Source organism: Macaca nemestrina, chromosome 12 (assembly GCF_043159975.1).
Source record: "Macaca nemestrina isolate mMacNem1 chromosome 12, mMacNem.hap1, whole genome shotgun sequence".
In the NCBI taxonomy this organism is placed as follows: domain Eukaryota; kingdom Metazoa; phylum Chordata; class Mammalia; order Primates; family Cercopithecidae; genus Macaca; species Macaca nemestrina.
Window position 1 is genome coordinate 78,137,423 of NC_092136.1, and position 22,723 is coordinate 78,160,145.

Here is a 22,723-nt window from a genome sequence, read left to right on the forward strand (position 1 = left end):
AGCAAGGACTCAAACTGAGCACTGAAGTAGAAGCAGGACAGAGGCAGACAAAAGGGGAGCAAGAGGGCATTCTAGGTAGGGGCCTGGCATGAGTGAACAAAGGCCCACAGGCTGAAAGATATAGACCCCTTGTGGCAGCAGGATGGTGAGAGACCTGGGCACATGGAATAGAGATTTGACAATGGATCACAAAGAGAAATGAGGTTGGAACCCACCTCCAAGAGCCTAGGGCCAGAGGCAGTTTCAAGGGTGTTCAGAGAGAGGGCTCACCCCAACTTCCAGTGAGACAGTCTTGCTCTGTCACCCAAGCTGCAGTGCAGTGGCATGATCTCGGCTCACTGCAACCTCCGCCTCCTGGGTTCAAGCAATTCTCCTGCCTCAGCCTCCCGAGTAGTTGGGATTACAGCTGCACACGATCATGCCTGGCTAATTTTTAAATTTCTAAAGTAGAGACTGGGTTTCACCATGTTGGCCAGGCTGGTCTTGAACTACTGACCTTGTGATCCAGCCCGCCTCGGCCTCCCAAAGTGCTGGGATTACAGGCGTGGTGAGCCACCGCACCCAGCCGACTTCCAATCTTTTAAAGCCAAGAGTAGTCAAAAGAGTGAACCAGAACTCCCAGGCTTCATTAAAATGTGCATGAAGTTCCTCAACCATCAGTGAATGTTCTCTAGGATAGAATTGGGGGAGAGCGCCCTACTGCTTTTAACTAGACAATTGACAGAAGAACAGAGTTTCGGCGTCTGCCAAAGACAGGTGTAATCACCATCGCTCTCTATTCCTAGGGTTATGGTAATTCATAGACAAATTAAGCCAAGAGCATCAAAACCTGTCTTTTCTAAGCATGGGGCACGCATAACTTGGCTGGGCCACCATTTGAATCCAAAAGTAGAACTATCTCACAACATACACTCCACCAGATTTCATTCTTTTGCTTATCCCAATCAGTGGCTAATTTGCTGTGTGACCTTGGGCAAAGCACTTAACCTATCTGAGCCCCACTTTCCCCCATTGACAAACAGAAAAGGAGGTGGTGGGAGTTCACTCCAATTTTAAATCTAAGACTGTATCATTCTGAGCCTGTATTTGTTAATGAACATGTGCTTGCAAAATATGTGCACAGCAAGTCGTGTATCATATTGTGTTGTGTGACTAGGCACCAAACAAGGCAAAACGATGGAATGAAAGAAAGGGAAACATGTGGTGGTTCTTCCCTCCCTCCTGCCCTCCTTCTCTTCCTTCTTCCCTCCCTCCCGCCCGCCCTCCTTCCCTCCCTCCTTCCCTTCTTTCTTCTCTCCCTCCCGCCCTCCTTCCCTTCCTCCTTCCCTCCCTCCTTCCCTTCCTTCTTCTCTCCCTCCCGCCCTCCTTCCCTTCCTCCTTCCCTCCCTCCCGCCCTCATTCCCTTCCTCCTTCCCTCCCTCCTTCCCTCCCTCCTTCCCTTCCTTCTGCTCTCCCTCCCTCCCTCCTTCCCTTCCTGCTTTTCTGCTTTCATTTCTTTTACAAACACCACTTTTTATATACCTTGTCCTTGATACTGGAGACATAAAGCTGGATTAGGCAAAGTTTCTGCCTGTAAAATCCGAACAGACTTTGTTGCGAAAGGCCAGCTGCAGCCGGAGGGGGTGGGATGTTTTCTGGATACATGCTTTCCCCAACTTAAAGCTGTGTCTACCTCAAGGCAGAATTTGTCCTGGGAAAGCTTTCTGGCTGTCAAATGAGTTTTCCTTCCTTCCATTGTCACCTTCTTACCCTTTTCAAAAATGATCTGATCCATAAACAGTTAGGTCAAGTTCCAAATCAACGAGGAACCATAGTTGAGGGGTAAGGGGTGTGTGTGTGTGTGTGTGTGTGTGTGTGTGTGTGTGTATCGGGGGTGGAATTCAGCTCAACAGGAGTGGGCAGTGTGATGGAGCGGATAAGCAGCTCATGGAAATGTAGGTAGGCTGCATTCACAGAGGAGAAGCACGAAGAACCAGGGACGGCCACGCTGTGCTGATTTGCTGGAGCAGGCCCAGATGAGGGATACCGGTTGGTGGGGTCAACTCAGTACAGCAGAGGCTGATCCTTCCCAAGGTCTCTGGAGCTAGTTAATGCTTTCCCTGGCTTCCTTGGATGGTGAAGGGTTTAGAAACTGTGTTCCCGTGGGAGCAGGGGGACGACTGATGCTATTAGCCTGGAGAGGAGAAGGGAAAGAGGACGAGGAAGGGCTTAAAGAAAGAGTATGTGTTTAGGAGTCCAGCTGAAAAATGCTAAATGCCTTATAATGTCCAAGTCTCACAGCTTATGCCCACACAATTCACGTGCTAGGAAATAACACACCCAATCACATGGTGTATTAGAGAGTCCTAGATAGAAGAACTATTCCCAGCCTTGCCTTTAACTCACCCTGTGACTTTGGGGAAGTCCCTTTCTTTCTCTGGGCCTCATTTTGTCTATCTGAAAAAGGAAGTTCCTTCATTTTATAATCTCCTGAGTCCCTTCCAGCCATTGATGGTCTAGTTCCTCTTGGCTTCCCTTGTTCCTCTCAGGGAATTTCTTGGAAAGAAGGAAATAGCGAGAATACTACTGCTGCGTCAAACAGCCAAAGGGGTGGGAGAAGGAGTAAATCTACTCCTTGGGGCTTCAGAAAGATGAATGAGAACCAAGACCAGGAAGTTACCTAGAGCAGACAGCAGTTCAGCTTAAGAAAACCCTTCCTCCTGCCAAGCTCTCCAGTATCGAATGGGCTGCCTCTTAAGGTAGTGAGCTCCTTGTCAATGAAGCAGGGCTGATATAACGAGCCTCAACCTCCTGCCTGAATGTCAAGCCTCTACTGCTCTAACTAAATGTATACACAGTTAAACTTAATGCCTCCTTGTCCCTGCAGCCCCAATTCTATACTCCCTCTCCTAATGCTCCTGATCTCAACATCACCAGCTGCTGCCAGAACCTCCCACCCAATCAATCAACCAGACCTCCGGGAATTGCCACTGTGTCTGCCTTCTTTTTCAGGTTCAACAACTTAACAATGTAACCAATTCCTCTAGCTGTCATTTTCCACATATCTGCTAGCTCTTCACCACCCCTGCTGCCACTACATTAGCTCAGGTCCTCACTGGTGGACAGTCAGGCCAGGGGCATAGCCAACACTGGTGCCCCAGCCTGCCGGCTCACCCCCTTCGATTCAGTGGCCATCTATCAGCTGGAGTGAACTCCCTAAAAGGAAACTGGGTTATGTTACTTCCCTGATTGAAAGCATTTTTGTGGCTTCCCACTGCCTACAGGACAAGACCCCTCACCATCTGGCATGAGTCCACTGCTCCAGGGTAGCACCCCATAGCTCCCCACCTCCCTCTTTAAAAAGGTGCCAAGGTTAACAGGTTAATTAGACACCACTCATGAAACTGCTCACTGCTTGTCTCATGGCCATGGCTGTGCACATATTGTTTGTTTTCTGCATGGGAGGCTTCTCACACCTTTGCCTGGTTAACTCAGATTAGAAGTTACCTCCTCCAGGAAGCCTTCTCTGATCATTCTCACACCCAGTTTGGACTCTCTAGCCTCCATGGCTCACTCTGAGTTATCACCATTTGTTTACTGGTCTGTCTCTTCCACCATACTGTACGCTACAATGGCAGATGTTGTATCCTAATATATCATAGGCTGTGTGAGGCTAGAAGAGGATGATTACCCTCTCTGGGGTACCAGGTAGGTTTCCATCTGTGGACTCTTTTACCTGGGAACTGTCACTGATTCTCGAGGGGCCTGGGGTGATTTGGGCACTCTGTGCATCCTCGTCCTTCCCTTTAAACTTGACCTTTCTCCAAACTGCACATTTAAGACAGCTGATAATTGAGATGGGCATAAACTCTTTATATTTTTATCAACAGTTGGAGATGCCATGAAAAGAAAATCAAGACAATGAATCTCAAGGTTCCTGCAGGGAATGGCCTACTTTGTTGAACGTGATGGCCAGCATCAAAGGTCAGGGCAGTTTGTCAGGTCATTTTCCAAATTCTAACCCCAATTCCATGGGCCCTGCAGAAGGCTAAATACCAGCACACGGAAGAGGTGAATTCTCATCCATCATGTTCATACTTTTCCCTCTACTTTGTAGCCATCAGTAATTTTGAAGAAACGACTTTCTCTTGGAAAAGACACTGAGTTTCCTCAAATGAAAGGGACAAGTTGGCTAAAAGGTCGCTAGAACCCACAGAGCAGTATTGCATGGTGGGTGAGCACCATGGCTGTCTCAAGCTGCCTCCAGATCAAATCTCACCTGCCTTGCACACACGCTGGTCATATTACAGACCTTTTCTGGACCCCAGTTTCATGCCACGAACCTCATTCAAACAGCACAGTGGCCAGGAAGTTGAGCGCTGAATCAAATGGAACCAAGTTTGAAACCAGGGTTTACCACTTACTAGCTTTGTGGTTTTGAGTGCGTTTTTAACCTCTGAAAGCCTTGATTTCTTCATCTGTAAAATGGGGATAATAGCATAATCTACTTCTTAGCACTGTTGTAGGGATTTAGTGAGACGGTGCATATGGAGTCCTTAGCACAGTGACTAGCCAATAGAAAGGATCAATTTAGGCTACTAATTCACTCTCATAGCTCCTTGGAATTACATCTAATTAATTTTTCCTCATGCTATAGGGTCTCCAAGGGCAGAGATCTTATTTGTTTTTCCACTTAGTGCTTGGTGGCTATAAACGTTTGTTGAATGAAGCTAAATTAAACCTTTGTCCGTGTACAGTCTTTAGGTCTGGACACTGGGAGGTTGTCAGAGAGGAAAAAAAGAAATATTTATTTTTAAATTTATTTCCTTTATTTTAAAAATTCCCCTATGCAGAACTAGAGAATGAATATTTATTGACACATGACAATGATCGGGCTTTTACAAAGGTTTCCTTGGTTCATTTTCAGAGGAATAGTATAGAGTAGGTCTTAATTTCTCCATTTTGCAAATGAGAAAACTGAGCCTCAGAAATCTGCTCACATCTTTGTTTAGGAAATTTTTCAATTTTTTTCAATGATGAGGTATTTCAAGCCCTAGCATTGAGGTCAACTCTGTTAAATGTGACATCTTGATTTAAAAAGCAAACAACACACAAAACAAGAAACCTGCCCATGGTCACACTGCTGGGAAATGATAAAAGCTAAGATCCAGATACAAGCTTCTGATTGCTCTACTTTTGATGCCTCCTAGAGGCAGAAGAAGAAAAAATTAATTCTGACGTACCTTGGCTATATGCACTGAGCAATTTATTAAATGCAAAAACCCCTCATGTATTTTTGTTATCGTTGAACAACGACCATATCAACAGTTATATGAATGATATTTTGGGGACCACAAAAAGTGTTGCTGTTTGATAACACACCAGAAGGACAATCCTAAGAGATGGGTGTTATTATCCTCCTTTCACAAGGAAGAAAATGGAGACTTTGCAAGGCTACGTAGCTTGCCCAGGTGGCAGAGTCCACAAACAGAGACTCGAAGTGCAGAGTGCTTCCCAGCCTTTAGAGAAGCTGCATGCAAACCCCTCTACCTTCACCGAAGAGCGGCCATCCAACTGCAGCAAGTCGTAAGGCAGCATGGTGGCCCCTACTCATGTGACCTTTATCTTCTTCCTCAGGCTCTAAAAGGCCTCACTTGGGGGAAAAGGCGGAAAGCATCTACCTAAGTGTACAAATCAGAGAGATGCTTTTCGTCATTTATGACTGACCACATGTGGGTTTTTCTAATTTTTTTATTTTTTATTTTATTTTTTTATATAAGCTCAGGAGATCTTGGGCAGGTATTCCATCCATCAACGTCCATAAGCCAAGTCATACTAGAAACAGATAAAAGAAATTTTGTCCTCCTGAAGTCCTCTGCAAAGTGCCTGGCTCAATCCCTAGGTAAGAGAAATGTAATAATAATACCAATGATGGTCTTAAAGTATTGAAGACTTGCTGGGCTGCTGGTTAGTCTGCAAAGCATCTTTAGGCCACTGTCTTTCCATTTCATCTTCCCAAGCGTCCTCGGAGGTAGGTTTAAGAGGAACATAATACAATATGTTAGGAGGGTGGCCTGGGTTTGAATCCTGGCTCTACTATTTCCTAGCTGTGGCCTTGCACAAGTTACTTAGCTTTTCTTGTGCCCATTTTCCTGGCTTGAGATACAGAGATATTAGTCACAGGGTTACCATGAGGATTCATGTAAAGTGCTAAGAACACATATGACACAGAGCAAGTACTCACTAAATGTTAGCTATTGTTATCTCTATTTTCCAGAAGAGAAAACTGAGGCTCAGGGAGAGAATGTGTTCATGCTTCATAGCAACTAAGTGCCAAATCTGAAATCCGAGTCTGTCTGGCTTCAACTCCCAGGCTCTTAACGGTGATGGTATACTTTCTACCCTTCACTGACCTGTACATTTCACCTGGCATGCAGTAAGTGTTCTGCAAATAGTATTAGTATTAAGAATGTCCTCCTAAGTGCTACGGTTCTCGTCAATGTCCTCCTACTCGTTCTCTTACCACAGCATCATGTGCTGTTTATAGAGCAGTCCCCTCGCAAACCCCAGAGTCAGGGCACAAACGACGCTAACTTTATTTCAATGCAAAAGGTGTATATTCTGTGGGTGCCACCTGGGCTCATTACCCAAGTTAATTCTTTTCTCTCAGCTGTGGAATATTTTACTTTTCCAATTTCAGAATCTACTTATGTTAAAAAAAAAAAAAAAAAAAAAAGAGAGAGAGAGCAAGAGAAATCCAATCAGCCACCTCAGGTTTGTGAAACAAATAATGCAGCTGGCATAGAACCTTAATCAAACAATTATATTCATAACCACAGCGATCACTGTTCTGCCTAATTTATACAGCCCAGGGCATCCTGAAGAAAATGTCTCTTGACAATGTAAGATGCAATGCAGAGGTGCACTGACACCACTGGAGGGGTGTAGATCTCCAGGCCTGGCATCTTGATGAATCTGAAGCAAACTGGGATTTGGAGGCACATCCCCCAGGAATTCCACCCATGCCTGAATGTCATTCTGCATTTTCTTTTTAAATAAGGAAGTGTGAGAAATAAACTTTTACCTGGCTGCTTCCTTTGTTTTCTGGAAGAAATAAAGTAGAAAGGCCAAGCTGCCTTCATGTCCAGAGAGGACAAGTGCTTCAGAGTCTGGTTGACACGGGTTTGAATCCTGGCTCTGCCACTCACTCAGCTGTATGGTCTAGACAAGTTACTTAGCCTCTCTGAGTGTCATCTGTAAAATGGAGATAACTGTACGTACTCAGAGACTGAGGTTTAAATGAGAGAACAGTGAGTTTCCTATATGAATTTTTGTATTCCCAGTGGTCCCAATACAAGACCTACTTATTGTAAGTCTAATCTAAATGTTTATTCCCTATGTTTACAATCCCAATGTCTATGGTTACTGAGTGAATACTATGTGCCAGAGATTGTGTTAAGTTCTTTATATGCATAAACTTACTTTATGCTAAAAACAACCTCATAAAACATGTATTATTATCCAATTTCCAGCTTGAAATAACCAAGGCTTTGAGAAGTCAGTAGACTGGTCCAAAATAACACAACTAGTAAGAGGGGGAGCTATTAGAAGTGCCAAGATCACAGAGGCAGAGTCAGGATCCCAATGCAGGCTTGTTGATTCTTCTTCTCTGTCCTGCCCCTCCCTCCACATCAGCCATCAAACTCCATGCTCAGCAAACAGCAGATACTTGACGAATGTAATTCCCCCTTTCTTCCTTCTTTTTATTTCACATTCTGGGATTCCTTGGGACAACTCAGAAATCCAAGTAATACTTCAGAGGGGCTTAATCATCATTTCCAACCAATATCAGTGAGCATTTGCAATGGGCTTACTCTGTGTTGGTTACTGGGCAGAGATACTTCTATCCTTGCTATAGCCTCCTAGATTTCTGGATTATCTAGATGAAAAGTAACTGAGCAACGTAACTCTCTTGAATGACTTCGGGTGGGGGAGCTGCATCACTAGCACCTTGGCATATCTGATTTGGCCTGCTTGTGCTGTTCCCACTGTCCTGTGGTGGCACGTAGTAGGCCTAGGTTCTAGTTCCTGCCCTGCCATGATCTTGCTGGCACAGAGTCCAGTCACTGCACTTTTCTGAACTTCAGTTCCTTCCTGTGTCTATGGAGAGTGTTAGACCTGATTCATTTTCTTAGCAAATATTTCTGCCAATTGTTTCCAAACTTTTCACTCCTAGGATCCTATGACTATCCACAATTACCCTATGTTTTAAAATATTTTGTTTCTTATATAAACTACATTCATTAACTAATCATTAATTGTTTTCCCATTTTAAAATCGAGCACATGTAAAGCTGGTCATCAGAGTTTCTGATAAAACACAATAAATGGATCCCTAGCACCTGGTCCATTGCTGACATGAAATAGGCCCCCTTTTTTCTAAATGAAGGAGTACATGAATGGACAAATGCTTGATCCTACAGAGAAGAGCACTGGTGGGTGGAAAAATTAAGAGTCAGAAAGATGACGTAAATTTCAGTTCTACCATTTACAAGCTGTTTGATCATGGGTAGGTCATTTACACTCTCTGCAGCTCAACTATGAAATGAAGATCTATTTTGTTGGGTTGTTTAAAGTAGAAGAATAATAGTGACAATAATGATAAGACAAATTATAGTCCTCACATATATAATATACACTATGTGGTGGGCAGGCAAATAGTGCTTTACACATATTAACCCAATCTGTGTAATAACTCTATGAGGTAGTTACTATTATTATTCCCATTTTACAGATGGAGGAACTGAAGTACAAAGAAGATATTGTGTAACTTGCCCAAAGACAGATTTGTATGATGGAGACAAGATCGAAATCTAGGTGGTCTAGCTCCAGAGTCTGTGCCCTTAATCCTTATGCTCCACTGTTTGGCATGTCATCCAAAGAGCCTAGCATATTGCCTGGGAACTATCATGCTTACTAAGCAGATGCCCTGAAGGTTGGCCAGTGTAGCAGGACAATGAGCACATTTTTTTGGCTGGGCTTTTTGCAATAATGGCAAACGTTCACAGCATCCCTCCATTTAAGTAATCTGGAATGGCCCAGTTGTTACAGTTTGCAATTGAGTATGGGGTGCTATCAGAGACTGGCTGTGCTGGTGACTGTGCTACAAAGACCTTAGTAAATAGGAGGAAATATGAGACAAGTGCTGCCCATTTAGCCTCCTCTCTGGAAGGCAGGAAGGATTTGTCTTGCTCAAGGTTGTTTCCTCCCACCATACCTTTGCCCCTCTAGTGTACCCATGTAGCTTTTGCTTGCCTGCTATTTCTGCTAATAAATGAAATTATCTTTTTGTTGTGGGAGGCGATACTCTCAGCCTATGAATTTGGATGAGACTGGGTAGCCAATGAGAGCACCCCCTTTCCCCTGGCTAGGGTGACTGATTCAGGCAAATACATGACTTTGGTCAGGCCAATCAGAGGCAATCACAAGATTTCCCTGGGGCTATAGAAAAAGAGGTACTGTTTTTTCCCATTAGGTTACAAGGCTGGTAGTAGATAAGTTTACAGGGGTTCCTTTGTCATCACATGGGGAATGCCTGCCTGAGAATAAGGCCAAAACAAAGGGAAACAGAGTCAGGAAGGATTCAATAAGACATTCGAATGCCTAGATCTAGCTGCACTGATGGGAAAATGAGCCCCTGGACTTTCAGTAACATCACCCATGACATTTTCCTTTCTTAAAAACGTGAGTTGGAGTTGGGTTTCCATCCTTACAGCTGGGAGTCATGCCTAACCCACTGTGCTATCAGCCTAGAGTGCCTTTCCTGGACCCTCCTCAATCCATGAGGTTAGAACTCAACTCAGAGGCTGAAACACCACATCACTCTTCAGGCAGACCTGACCACACTCTCCTTCGTGCCCCAGGAACCCAAAACCACAAGGTAGCTGTACTTGTCCAGCTAGTACACTAACTCGTATGCATGCCTATGTCCCCCACTAATTTGTGAGCCCCTCGAGATGCCTCTTATTTATCACCATGTCACTTGTACTGAGTCCAGTGCTCATCACATAGTAGGTATGAATGTTAATGAACAGATGAGCAGGAATCACTCTCTCAGACATCAGCAACATCTCAGCAAATGTTCACTATTTCCTCAAACCACTGATATCAGCTCAGCCAAGCACTCCTTTCTCAAATATTTTTTTTTTCCTGGAGCACCTCTAATATGCCAGGCACTGAATCAAGCACAGAGGGCACAATGACAAACAAGAGTAGTTTTTAAAACCAGAGCTGTTTTAAAATATAATACTCTACTACTATAAAGTTCTGACTATTTCTACTTCGTAAGAAAAATGTCCAGTAATGATCTGTGGATATTAAGCAATGAGAAACGTCCATTTCTGGGTGGACAGACCATGACCTGTGTGGAAATGGGAGCAGCTGCACTGCTGAGCCTGGAGGCAGGAAGAGGTGTCCTCTGGGTCATAGTAACACAGTCTGCAGCTTTGTTCACGTTCTCGTCCTCTCGCCGCATTACTCCTGGACACTGTTACTAATCACACTTATTCACATTGATTTTTTTTCTCCCCGAAGATGAACTACCTCATCCCTCCGTAATGTAATGACTGAAATTAGGCAAAAGCAGCCATCTGATAGATGTTAGGCATCATCCCAGAGAGGAAAACATCAAACAAGATATTATACGTAGTTTTTTAAAAAGTCTTTTAATGTTTCCATTCTCTTAACTGCCCATGCAAATCAGGCAGAATAATTCCAAATGGGGAAAAATGTATTTGAGTCTGTGGCTGTTTTCATGACCCTTCCTTGAGTCGGGTCAACCAAAGAGTGCATTTTTGTGGCGGCCAGTCTTTCCTCGTAAGTACGCGCTGAGCCTCCTGTGTGCCGGGCTCTGTGCTAGGTACTTTAAATCTGGGCTCTCTGATCTGTGTTATAGCACTGTGAAGTTTAACGCTATCAACTTCATTTCACAAATGAGAAAACTGCATCTCAGGGAAGTGAAGGGTTAGCATGAGGCTGTCCAATAAGTGGTGGATTCAAACCAAGGACTAGCTTGACTCTCCAAGCACAGGATCTTTCTACCTCTCCCCATTGTCTACCATTGACACTGTATATTACAGGGATCTAGAAAAGCTGGGAAGAGCCAGTCCTGTGAAGGTTGCATTTATACAGTGTATTGGGTGCCACCTATGGCCTGGTATTACTTAGACCTAGAAAGTAAGTGGGGAGATGCCTGGGTCTGTCATGTGTCTGGATATCCTAAGCTGAGGTCTGGACAGAGAATGCCATAGAACAGCAACCATGTCCAAACACAAATGCACTGTACCCAAGGAAACTTCAGAAATACAACTATGTTTCTCTCCTCTTTAGAACTCAAATGTGGCATTTAGGAATATTTCTAAATGTCAAAAGCCTCCATGAAGATACAGTCTGACTGTCCCCTTTGCATACATTTGAGATACACAGACACTTCCTTCCTGACCATTCATATTTGCCTTGTCTGAGCCCATGTGTACAGCATAGCAGGGCTGTAGCCAAAGCAACCAGGCTCCCTGGGGAATCCTGCTCTCCCAGTAGACTGACAGGGAAGGCCTAGAGATGGAAGGTGCAGGACCAAGGCAAAGACGGAGGTGTCAGTCCTGGGGAGCCTGGTGTCTTACTGACAGCTCAAGGCAATGTTCTGGGCCTACCACTAGACTGAAATCACACACTGCCTATCTCACTTGTGATCTCAGACTGAGGGTCATGAGAATTCCCTCGAACCCACAGACTCTCTCCCTTCTCCGCCTTCAGAGTACAGAGGCAAGTCAACCAACTTTCACTGGAACCTACTATGTCCAAGACCATGTGACAGGCATGGAGAGAGGGAGTAGCACGAATGTCATCTCTACCATCAAGGCACTGAGCCTCCTGAAGGAGATGGGCTTAGAGACAACAGCCCTAACCAGATGCAGCATGGGAACTGCTGGTACCCAGGCTGTATATTGAATGTGATGGGCCTGGAAGGGACTGATGTTTTCTTGCAAAATTGGGAGACAGTGCCCAGGAGAAGGCAATAAATGCCTATCAGATGTCAATGTGCAGCAGCCGCTCTGCAGAACATTTGTATTCAAGGTCTCTGAGGTGATCTCTGGAGGCCTTGAAGGATGGGCAGAATTAAATGATAGGGACAAGGTATAAAATATGCAGAGACAGCATGAGGAAAGGCAGGCAGGCAGAAAATAATAGGAGGGCAGCCTATATCTTTCAAAAGCCAATTAATTTAATTAAGCCTTGCCCTCATGATGTCTTTATGATGACAATTTTCTTGTTGTTTTTCTCCTCATGTGTTTTAGCCTAGTGTCTCCAATTAGGACAACATGTCTAAATACTTCTTTAAATCTCTGTTTCTCCCTAGAGTCCACACAGTGCTCTGTTTGCAACAAAATCTGACTTAACTGTTACGACAAAATGAGGACTACGTTCCTATATGCGAAAAAAGCAGATTGGACTGACACAGACACAAATATTATTTCTGAATATCCTATCCAAAGGCAGGTTTTAACTTCAAAAAGAAAACCCTTTGCATGGTGATTCAAAGACTAGCGGTGAATGAATGCAACAGCATGAGAATCCTGGTCAAACACGTCAAACAAGTGATTATAGTTCAGCAGGCATCAGCCCCAAAGGCCTAAGACCTGTGAAATATCAGGAAAGTGAGTTAAACAAAAATGTTCCTCAAGTACAAAACACAAGGAGCGGCACTCGGAAGGTTAGGTGCACCTGGAGGTAGAAGACCCTTAGGGCTGTGATGAGAATCCGCCAAGGAAGGAGGTGAGATGTACGATGCCAGCCTCCAGCCAGTGCTCAAGACATCCTCAGCGTCTCCATTACTACCACTTACCACTATTTCCTCAGACCAGTGATATCAGTTCCACCAAGCACTCCTTTCTCAAATATTTTTTTCCTGGAGTACCTCTCATATGCCAGGCATTGAATCAAGCACAGAGGGCACAATGACAAACAAGAGTGGTTGGTTCTTGCTCTCAAGTGGGAGGCAGAGCAGTGAACACTTACACATTGTATGCAGCAGGCAGCCTGCAGTGAAGGCCAGATTCACAGGTGTGTGAACTCTTCAGTCACCCAGAGCCCCGCGTTCAGAGGGCCCGTATTTGGTTTGATGGGCTGTCGCTATCTTGAAATTCTGAAAAAAGTTTGAACCAAGGGCCCTGTATTTTCATTCTGCATGGGGTCCCATAAATGATGTAGCCTGTCCTGGAAAGAATGAAAGACCTTTGCCCTCCAGCTTCCATTCTGCCTTTTCCCTTGAGTAACAACAGCGTGGTTTGGGGGAACTGATCTACACTCAAGGTGCCTGAGTGACCTAAGGGTGACCTCATCCCCTGAGCCAATGAGTGTTTCAGGAATGAGCAGGTGACCCAGTTCAAGCTACTGAAACTCCATGGGAAGATTTCCGGAAGTTTCTGGAAGAAAATTGTTCTTTGTTTTTATTTTTATTTATTTTTATTTTTTGAGACAGGGTTTCACTCTGTCCCCCAGGCTGGAGTGTAGTGGTACAATTTTGGCTCACTGCAACTTCCACTTCCTGGGTTCAAGCAATTCTCCTCTCTCAGCCTCCTGAGTAGCTGGGATTACAGGCACGCATCTGGCTAATTTTTGTTTTTTTTTTTTTTTTTAAAGTAGAGACGGGGTTTCACCATGTTGGCCAGGCTGGTCTCAAACTCCTGACCTCAAATGATCTGCCCACCTCAGCATCCCAAAGTGCTAGGATTACAAGCATGAGCCACCATACCTGGCTATTCTTTGTTTTTTTCTTTTCTTTTCTTTTTGAGGTAGAGTCTTACTCTGTTGCCCAGGCTGGAGTGCAATGGTGTGATCTGGGCTTACTGCAACCTCTGCCTCCCAGCATCAAGCGATTCTCCTGCCTCAGCCTCCCAAGTAGCTGGGATTACAGGCGCCCGCCACCACGACTGGCTAATTTTTGTATGTTTAGTAGAGACGAGCTTTAACCATATTGGCCAGGCTTGTCTCGAACTCCTGACCTCAGGTGACCCACCTGCCTCGGCCTCCCAAAGTGCTGGGATTACAGGCGTGAGCCACCATACCCAGCCTGTTCTTTGTTTCTAACACTGAGCAATGGAAGCCTGTCTCTCTTGACCATTCAGTGAACAAGCACATGGTCCACAGTGCTGCTAGCAGCCACTCTACAACAAGGGGAAACTGGCCTGAGTATGGCAGAGCAAAACCAAGATGAGAACCTGGGTCCTTGATGATACTGCTGGTCTCTGGAGCAGCCAGCCCTGAGGCCCACCCTACCTCTGGGCTTCCTTTTATGTGACACAATATATGTCCTAGTACTTGGTGTTAAGTTTTCTGCTAATTACAACCAAAAGTATCTCCAGTGATGCAGAATCAGATCAACCTCAGTTTATAATAAATCTTGATTCTACCACTTAGAGCAGTATATCTTTGGGGAAATCCCATTTTCCCTCCTCCACTAGAAAATGAAGGCAAGAAATTGCATTTTATTAGCTTGTAGTGAGTGCCAAAGGCTATAATGCTAGTGAAGATGCCTGGACAGGGCCTGGCACATAGCAGGGGTTCACTCAGTGATCAGTATTATGATGATGACAATGTTTGGACCTAACAGCTGTCTGCCACTGCATTTCTGGTGATGAGTTGGTTAGGAGCTGAATTTCCCAACTGTAAGAAAAAAACAGCAGAAATCATTGTTTAAAAAGCTGTCTCTTGGCATAAATAGCAAGGTATCACTATACTAATAGAATTTGAAGAACTTGACAAGCAAATTCAATCACTTTGTATATTACAGAAGCAGTAAGTTGGTCAGTTGCCCTCTCAGAAATCTGGACATTCCCTGGTCACCCGTAACATTGGGGCTTTCTTCTTTATGAATGCTAACTACTAGGTTCACTTACACAGGCTGAGAGAGCAAAGCTGTGATTTTGCAAAATTAAAAGTAATTTCATACACGTCACCACTGATACAAATCCTAGTTTCTTTCTGTTCTTATTTAAGTAACCTTCTAAATCTTAATTCTTATTCTGTATTCTCACTTTGATCTCTTGACATTTCCAGCTTTTTCCCCTTCTCTCCCAACAAAACAAAACAGAGCAAAAAGCATCAACTGAGATTTGTGTGATTTCAGCTTCAGAGTTGGATGTCTGAGTGTAGAATAAATTCTAATTCACTGGTGATGGGTAATACACAAATTCTATCCATCAGCATTTTAGCTATTTTTACTTAAAAAATAAGTGTGTGTGTGTGTGTGTGTGCGTGTGTGTGTGTGTGTGTTAGTAGTTTTCCTATTGCCCATAACCTGGACCTCTTTGGGATTGGACAATTCCAAACAAATCAGGAAATTCCACTGGGTATACTTGTGAGATGATCTTTGCCCTTCCTTACAATGTATCCATATTTTCAGGGAAGGAAAATGCAGGAGACCTGCAGTCTGTTAGTGACTTGACAAACTCCCACCCAAGTGTGGGTGTTTCCTGAAGATGACACCAGTTGTGCTGGAAAGATTGTGAAAATGCAGATGCTTTCACACACTCCTCCATGTCAGTTTAAAACTGTTTCCATATGGACCTCTCACATAGTCATGGGAGGAATGATCCAGAAGGTCACTTCCCTGCCTTTCCACAGCTCCGTGCTACCCTCAAGTCGAAGTTCCTTAGCCTGGCATTCAAGGTCCATTAAGATCTCGTCCCTTTTACAGCTTTGTCAGTCACTGCATCCCTTATATTAAGGATCCTGTCCTAGCTGCACTGAACCAGTTAAAATTTCTCCAATAAGGCAAAGAAAAAAAAAGCAATTAATAACTCCAAGAAAGCATGTACAAGAAAAGAGGAATGGTTACAGTGCACTCTTTGGCTCAGGAGAAAAAAAATTAAAAAACAAAACCCCCAAAGCCCATACATTACATAATCATAATTATATAACCAATAACTACCTATTTAACAAAAATGATTCTAATATTATGATAGAGTTCTATGGGGGGAGGGAAAACGAGAGAGGAGGTGGTGTGGGAGTCTTCTATTGCACAAAGTCAACAGATAATGTATACAATTAATAAATGTAAAATAGCAGTACACGCATGTTATTCAGAAACATGGAGGTAAATGGCAGCAGAAACAGGTAGAAGAGATTAGAGTTCCTGTCTCCTGGGAAGTGAGACTTGGGAGTGGGGAGGGATGGGGCAAAGAACTGATTTTTTTTTTTTTTTTTTTTTTTTTTTTTTTTTTTTGAGGCAGAGTCTTGCTCTGTTGCTCAGGCTAGAGTGCAGTGGCGTGATCTCAGCTCACTGCCTCCGCCTCCTGGGTTCAAGCGATTCTCCTACCTCATCCTCCTAAGTAGCTGGGATTACAAGTGTGTGCCACCATGCCCGGCTAATTTTTGTATTTTTGGTAGAGACGAGGTTTCACCATGGTGGTCAGGCTGGTCTCAAACTCCTGACCTTGTGATCCCCCCGTCCTGGCCTCCCAAAGTGCTGGGATTATAGGCTTGAGCCACCACGCCCGGCCAGAACTGATATTTTTTATTATAAACCTTTTACTAAAATTTAACTAAAATCTTGTATACGTATCACTTTCATTTAGAAATAATTACAAATAAAGTTGTTTTTGGTTTTTTTTTTTTCCATAGAGGCATAGCTTTAACATCAGGTTTGATGTTAATATTATAGACACTTTGAAAAAGGACACAATAAACAGAGCTGCAGGGTGGTATTTTACAGATCAAGATAACTTGTTTTCTAATGTGGTGAACACCAGTGATTAGGAGAATCATCTGGAATCCATCAGTGACATGGGCTTTTGAAGCTTTTAGAAATGTTTATTTACCTGACTTTGCATGATTTTCTAGGTTTGGGAGATAAAGATTAAAATCTTTATGATACTGTACATTTTTGTTGCTTGTGGTAAAGCATTGATGCTGAACAAAACACGTTTTTTGTACAAACAATTAAAATGTTTTCCTTTGCTCGCTGTGCACTAATATTCAGTGAACTATTTGCTTGCAGCCCATGTGTGAGCATGATGTTGGAATTCCTTCACATGGATTATTTTGCTGCATGTTTGGAGCTTGTTTCTGATGAATAATTTGCTTGCATGCATTGTGGCTACTAGACAGGAATTGATTCAATGCTAAAGTAGTTTGCTAGCTGCTATGTGCCATTTTTTAACTGATATATTTGCTTTGTCTACATGGATAGCACAGCAATTCATTTTAGTTTATTTTCAAAGAAAAGGACCAATGATGTGTTATTTTTATATTAGAAAAAAACACAGACAAAATTTGTAAGGAAAGTAGCTGGCTCTACTCCACCTCTTCCCTCATTTTTCTACTAAAGATAATTAAGCAGGTGTCAAGAAACATTAGAAGATGGTTGGCTAAGGGATATAAATGAGAAAAAGTTTATATAGGTCAAAAATATAAAAGAAGTATCTAGGGGATGGAATGGGACTTGAAGAGTGGCTAACAGAGACTTTTCTTATAGAAGATGTTATTCAAAATAGAGGAAGTTTCGTACTTCCCTTTGCTCAGTGTCAGGCTGGCTCCATCTCAAAGCGCTGACTCAAGCCAGACACACATGACTGACACTCACACACCTGTGTTAAGGCAAAGGGCTCTACACTTTGAAGCCCTAGAAGATGTGTGTAAAATTTTCTGTCAATTTTGCTAACCATGTCCTTCAAGTCAAGAACCATGTCAAAACACAGAACCTGTCAGAGAGTTGGCACTCAACCAGGCTCCACTTTCTCCCTTCCGTCCTAAAAGGAAGAAAAGCAACCTGTTCTCTCTCTCTCTCTTTTAATCACACTAATCTAAAGCAATCCTCGGTGATAGCCACAGCTTCCATTTCAAACTTCCTGACAGCCCAAGGGTATGTTGTGTCCTGCTAAGTCTGTCCTGCTGGGATACCTTAAGCCTCTTCCAAGGAGACCACCAACCCCACATCTCCCTACTGCCCGCTGGTTTCTGCCAACTAAAGACACAATCCTATGGTGGGGTCACTGTCTTCTGTGAAGCTGTCACCATCATCACCACCCATCCCTAGACTACCCCAGCAAGACCCCACCTTCCCCGTCTCCTTACTCTGCAGCTCTTTAAACAGAGCAGCCCTGGGGGTCCCCGCTCGGACTACAGTCAGATGTTGTGTGCCCTGGAGCAGTTTCCTGGAAGGAGATTAGGAGGACCAGGGCTGTCCTACCCAACTTGCTGGAAAGTTTTGAGAGGGCAATATCATACGTTAAGAAGCAAAAAATATACCGCCACCCCATGGTCTTAACACTACAGGTATATGTAAATGCCTGGAAGGAAAAACACTATTCTGCCACTAATTCCTAAGGTAACAACTCTAAATATTTAACTGTATAATAAAGCTAAATCAAAACAATGTGGAAATAGGTCAAAAATCTGCAAGGTGCTTGACGGAACAGATTCCATGGCCTTGGAATACACGAGAACTCACTATTTAATTAAAAAGGGATAAAGTGGGGGTTACAAGTCTGGGCTTTGGAATCAGATCCACTTAGGTTCAAATTCCAACTCTTCCATTTGCTAGCTGTGTGACTTTGTACATATTACATCACTTTTAAAATCTCACTTTCCTCACAATTAAACCTAGTTTATAAATATGTAATAAGTTGTTGTAAGGATCAAATAACAAAATACAAAGGAAGCACTTAACACAAGGATAGGCACCACCAAATAAGCACTGATTGGGTGGAGTGGGCTTTAAAGTGACACGGACCTGGACTGATCTAGGTGCCATCACTTACTAGTTGGAAAGTCTCATTTCACTTTTCTCATCCGTAAGAGGGAGTTAATGGCTACATTTATGAAAGGGGAGATCTGGGAATTTGGCATGAGTCACTTCCTACAAGTTTTGGGTCTGCATCTTGCAGAACGAAAAATGCACTGGCAGAATGAGAGCAGAGTGAACTGGGAACCTTATGGCTGGGCCCAGAGTCTCTGGAAACCACCCCATCTGTGCTCTGGCAGGTACCTCCCCGCACCCGCAGCTGGGCAGGTCACCATGCAGAGAAGGGAAGTCCATCTCACCCTCAGAATGCTCATTACCCACCCTTTGGCCCCATTTGCCTATAAATTTGGACCCCTCAAAGGTTGCCTATAAATTCAGATCACCTTGCCTCCTACCAGGATATTCCAGACACTCAGGGAGGGTGAACTCGGCTGTCAGATGAGGTTGAAATAGGACAAAGAAACAGCAATCAAACTGCTTCCGTGTGCGGCAGGTAATTACAAAATCTGCTAAATTACAGTGATTAGGCATCGCCAAGCAGAAGTCAAAAGAAGTCTCCAGCAACTTCAGAGGTGGGAGGGGGAAAGTTTAATTAAACAGCTCTTTGCAACTGATTTAATCTCTCCCTCAGAAAAACTCACAGGTTCAGAAGATAGACCAGAGGGAGAGAGGGCTAGGGAAGGGCAGCCAGGGAAATCCTCCTACAATGGGGCTGCCTAGGTCTTTAAATGGTTCTTGGGGACTACGTGATGAAATGGGAGATGGTGGCCTTTATTATGGAAATGTAAGACTTAAGCCAAGGATCAGGGCCCCTGGGGGAGGTGGTAAAGAGGGAACCTGGTTATAATGGTTTTTAATATCCTGCTGGGGCTGGGTCCATTTGCATAAATACAGCCAAGCCAAGCTTCAGGTGGCTGTAGATTTTCTCTTCAAGGATTTAGTCTCTTGTGTCAAAAGTTCACTACCTCCAGACTCTGTCATTTTGGTGCAAAATGTGCCTTTTTTAGCCACCAAACATTGAAAACAAAGCCTTCTCTGCTGGGAGCCTATTTTACCAGCAAAAGTTTCTTTGAAGACTAATTAAATTAAGACTCTGGACAGAACAGAACCCGTTGCAATTGTGGGGTGGAGGACAGAGGATCGAACAATTTAAACTGGCTGGGGCAGCTCTGTGCCTCTGTGTTGAACTAATTTCGATTTTACCACGGGCACTTTACAGAGAGGATGGGCTTCTGCAGACTAGAGTTTGCCACTGGGCTGGTGGTCCCCAAGGGAAAACGGTGCTCGGACTACAGTGAGAGTTTAATGTCCTGGTTAAATGCTAAGCTTGTGACCTTGGGCAGCTTATAAAACTTTTCTGGGTCTCTTTTTCCACATCAGTACAAGTGCATACTTGCTCTGGGTACCTTACATTATTTTGATATGATGGAGTAATATTGAGATTAAATGTGAATGACTTAGAAAGGAAGAGAATCTAACTGATCAATGTTCCCAAAGCTCTGTTTATGCCATTGTCCTACTCAGAAACCTTCTGTGGCTCCTCATTGTCCATTGAATGTGGTCAAGTTTCCCCCTGATTAGAGAGTTAGCTGTAGTGTAGTAAAAAGGGAAATGAACTTGGAGTTAGTCTTGCACACATAGGCAGGTCTCTCCACCTGAAACAGTTTTCCTCCCTTCTCCAAAGGGCTAAGTGTTACTCATCCATTAGCTGTGTGTGATCTTGACAACGACTTATCCTATCCAAGCCTTGGTTTGCTCACCTATAAATGAGGAAAATACAAAGCCTCAATGTCAGGATCCTGGGGAAGATGAAATTCACCCACCCATGTGAACTGGCCTGGGCCGCAACGGGTTCTCAATGGAAGCTCGCTGAATGTGACAAAGGTCACACTGCAGATTACCAGGCAAAGGACAGGAAACCTTATCCAAAAAATTTTGATTGTAACCTCAAAGATCATCTCAGATATTTTAAAAAGTAAGCGGTGTGGATAAGAGCCCTTTCTTCTGACTGTGGCAATGATTAAAACCAGGCCCTGAGCAAAGAAAAATTCGACACACTGTAACCCTTCAGAGACAGGAAGCTATCGTTAAAAGGTCATCTTTTGGGCCCAGACTTCATACAGTCCAGGGGAAGGGTTCCAAATGGTTATACTTTCATTTTGCTGTGTAGCCAAGAGGATTGAGAATCCACAGGGCCTCATCTGTTGTTCCTTAAACAAACATCTAATGTAATTTGAAATTTCACTTCATTACGTTGATGGCCGCCAGCAACTCCTCTCCGGCCTGTTAACCCTGCCTTTTAGGTAGACTACGCCACTTTTTGAGCAGCCAAAAACGTGCCAGCTTGCCATGAATTCTCATGAGGAAAATTACAAAACAGGCTGTGGAGAAGCGCCCCGTCCACGATTTCCCCATGTGCCTTGCAAGGTTTCTCTCAATCTCTTTTTTCCCTCAAAGCCAGTATTTTTAAAAGACATGCTACATCTGAGTCCTAACAGCAGCCCCATATTAAAAAGAAAGGATATCCACAGTCTTGAAAGGAGGCTCGGCAAGAAGGTAGTTGGCTGGGGCCTGCGGTTTGTCTGACTCTAAAATACACAGCCTAAAGCACTGGTGTTTTCCGTTGTTGAATGTAAAAGAGGTGCAGTGCAAAATAAGTGGTAGGTATAACATTTGCATCAAAGCATCTAAAAGTGAAGGCAGTAAATGTTTACTTGCCACTGATCTCATAAGGAAGGAAACACCTTTATCAGCATACCCTGGCTTTTGGCAAACTGTCATCTTATTTAATCCTGACAAAATCAAGTGAAGTAGGTATTATTGTTTCCATAATAGAGTATCTGGTTAAGTGGCTGTCCTAGGGTCACTAAGCTGCTATGGGGTAGAGTCACAGTATGGAATGGTAAAGAGTAGTATTTGTTCTGAAATTAGACAGATCAGGATTCCCACCTGGGCTAGATGTGAATTCCATTCTTTAGTGACCTTCAGCCGGTTAATGAAACTCTGTGCTTTAGTTGCTTCATTTAAAAATGGCAATAAACCAGCTGTGGTGGTACATGCCTGTAGTCTCAGCTACTTGGGAGACTGGGGCAGGAGGATCACTCGAGCCTAAGAATTTGAGGCTGCAGTGAGCCATGATTGCACCACTGCACTCCAGCCTGCACAACAGAGCAAGGCTTCATCTCTAACAACAACAACAAAGGTAGTAATGGCTACTTCATAGGGTTATGGAAGGATTTGGCAGGCTTGTAAAGCACTTAGTAGGCTGCCTGGCACATGGTAAACACTTGGTAAATGTTAGCCATTGTTGTCATTACCAGATGGCATTGCTAGAGGACGTTCTAACTGTAGGCTTCAAGTAAACTTCCTGTACCTGTCTGTCAAAGTCCCAGATCTTTGCAAAATACAATAAACAAGTCAGAAAAACAATAATAACCCCCTCACCACCACCCCTGTTGTGGGGCTCCAGCCCTGTGAGATGATGGGCTAATTCCCCATGGCAGGAGTTCTGCACGTTAGTTCAGGGGATAGCAGATACAGGTCACTCAGTCTGATGATGCTGTGGCCTCAGATTTGCCCTCTGGTGGGAGATGGCTCCGTGAGCATGAGATGGAGGTGGGGGGGCCGGAAGGGTTCTGGAAGTGTTCTGAGAAGATCTCCGACTACTCTCTGGATTATCTCACTTGATAGGGGGATAGCTGGTATTGAAAAGGAAGCACTAACGCTGATATATGACCAAGCTAAGCTAAAAAATTCTCTGTTGCAGTTTCCTTATCTGTATAAACTGGGATGGGGAGACTTACTTTACTGCAGTGGTCCCCAACCTTTCTGGAACCAGAGACCAGTCTCATGGAAGACAATTTTTCCATGGACCAATGGCAGGTGGGGATGGGGGTGTGGGATGAAACTATTTCACCTCAGATCATCAGGCATTAGATTCTCA

The 22,723-nt window shown here is 43.8% G+C and overlaps 1 protein-coding gene across 24 annotated transcripts in view; it reads right to left on the minus strand.

The window, feature by feature from the left end:
- Positions 1-22,723, minus strand: part of LOC105468948 (teneurin transmembrane protein 4) — a 3,228,145-nt gene that overhangs the window by 262,738 nt on the left and 2,942,684 nt on the right. The window lies entirely within an intron of this gene.